Consider the following 2,500-nt stretch of genomic DNA (forward strand, 5'->3'; position numbering starts at 1 on the left):
TTCGTCTTGGACGTTTCAGATTCACATTGGTTGTAATTTTGTAGTGATTTCGAAGATTTTGATCGTTTTTTGTGAATTCTTTTATAAGATGGTAGGTGTGTCGTGAGCCGTAAAACAAAGGTGAATTGTCTACATTCATTCAAAACAGATGAAAACGAAGTTAAAATGCAAATATAATAAAAACAGCTATGAATGAAACATAAAAGGCAAGCATTAAAACGGAACTTAAAATACAAACATAATAAAACAGCTAAGAATGAAATATAAAAGGAAGCATAGATAAACAGCTAAGAGCAAGACAGTAAAAACACTAAAAGCTAGAAATAAAACAAAAGAATTTCAATAAAAGCTAAGAACCGAAACATAAAATACATTTTAAAAAATAAGACAAAATTAAATAATACAATAAAAAGCTAAGAAACGAAACATAAAATGAGAACACTATAACAGAAAACAAAACTAAGACGGTCCAGGAAAATAAAATCAAAGGCTATATAAACACTGCATTTCCTTTCGAATAACTTACTGCCCTTGGTCTCTGTGGCCATAAACACACGCGCTCCGTAACTTTGGGCTCGTCAGGTCTTGCAGTCAGAGAGGAAAACGGTCCCAGAGGATCCTCGCTCTCTCGCTCCCGACGGAAATCTCCCTTACTCAAAGGTCGAGAGCGAGCGAAAACAAACACGGCGGTAGCATAGCCTCTGGTTCTTTTTAAAAGTTATATTTTAATTCTTAATAATCCTTTGATATGTTTTATTTTGCTGGTTACATAATAAAAGATAAAGAAACGATAAACGAAAGGTTAAAATCAAGAACTAAAAACAAAACAGAAATACGTTCAACATGTAATTAAAATCAATTAAGGACACTAAAATTGACAAATAAACCACCTAAAACTCAATAAAACGATAGATAAAACAATCAAATTATATAAAATGTGCTATTAAGAACATGGCTCGTTATTTAGCCCGAGAGATGGCGCTCCACGTAAGAAAGGGGTGACTCATAAAAGTTCCGATCACTACATTGTCAACAGAACATTTAACATCTGTAGCCATGCACCCTCCTCTCGCGATCGCTAGGTGTGTTTCTCGGTGGCAGCAAAAGGTTCACCGAGCGGACGTATTTACGTCACGTCACAAACTTCGCACAGGAATGTTTTTTCGATCGACGGAGGTATTCAAGGTTTAGGGATTTCACCCACGGTTTATGCGTTCCGTCCATCCGAACTGAGCCTCCCCTTCGCGTGACATATCGTGCTGCACCTATCCCGGGCTTTTCTGAGAAATGCCCAAAAAGTTCCCCTCGTAGGCACTGCCATATTGATTAGCTCTGTTTCAGGCGCTGCCGACTGACTGGTCCTCATGTGAAAACGGGTGGGACGGGGTATCCAAGCGAACGCGCGCGAGGAGCACTTTGATGCTTGGCGCAAATGAAGGCTATGGACATGGAAGCAGGAAAAGCTAATCCATGAGCCACCAAGCTAACCTCATTTAAGAACTATCCTAAGAAGCTTGGAATGTCTACCGACATCGTCCCCTACTGAAGTCGTTAATTATTGTTTTAGGGAAAACCGCCAGGTTTTGGGCCAATGACTAAAAGTCAAATGGTTGTCAGGAAAAAAAAAACTTTCTTTGCCCTTAAAAAGTCTGTCAGTCCCTCAATTTCTGATTGTGCCCGCCCTCCCCCCCCCCAAAAAAAAAAGAATAAAAGAAAAGGGTATATCAAGTCATACATATTATTCCATATATGTATAAGTGTGTGTGTGCACGCATCCATGCGTATGCGTGAAATGAAAAAAACACACTCACACAGAACAATATAGAACCGTAGCACTTCTTGGCACAAGGTCTCTTCATCAGAGAGGAAAACTGACTGGATAATCGAAATAAACAAGGGAAAGAATGTAAAAGAGACAGTAGGGGTAAGAACCGAATTACTTAAAAAAAAGTCAAGTAATCCAGGAAATCTTTATATAAAAAATAAACGATATTGGGTACACTCTCCCTTAAACTAGAGGAATTATCGATTTACTTCTTGTCAAAACGTTTGAGTTGCGATGTCTCTCATCTTGCACATAAATGAAAGAGGCTTTTGCCTGCATCCATGAATACTTATTCTTTACTCGTTTGACCTACTTTTTCCCTTCGGCCACATGCTGTGTTCAGGAGTGTTATCACTATTGATAATCACTATTGCTAGTATCATTATCATTATGATTATTTATATGATAAGGATGAATCCAATCATCGTTATTTTTGTCACACCCGTGTATGTATGTATTGTGCTTCTACATATTGTGTATATTTGTAACTAAAATTACACCCACATTTGCAGCCTTGCCAATCTCCTTCTCGACCAATTGTTCTAGGTTACTGTAATTTTTAAAGGAAAATTCACATATATTTGTTTTACATTTTTATTCGACAGATGCATATTGTAAGGAAAAAAAAAAAAACAAAAAAAAAAAAACGCTTCAACGCCAACACTATTTCAGCTT

General features: G+C 37.4%; 1 protein-coding gene across 1 annotated transcript in view; it reads right to left on the minus strand.

The window, feature by feature from the left end:
- Positions 1–2,478: 2,478 nt before the first annotated feature.
- The window catches only part of LOC113814051 (crustacean hyperglycemic hormones), an 896-nt gene continuing 874 nt past the window's right edge, over positions 2,479–2,500 (minus strand). The window contains exon 2 of the mRNA XM_027366128.2: positions 2,479–2,500. This exon is cut by the window's right edge and continues 208 nt beyond it. The gene's annotated coding sequence lies outside the window, so the exon portion shown is untranslated.

The sequence above is a fragment of the Penaeus vannamei genome, chromosome 15 (assembly GCF_042767895.1).
Source record: "Penaeus vannamei isolate JL-2024 chromosome 15, ASM4276789v1, whole genome shotgun sequence".
In the NCBI taxonomy this organism is placed as follows: Eukaryota; Metazoa; Arthropoda; class Malacostraca; order Decapoda; family Penaeidae; genus Penaeus; species Penaeus vannamei.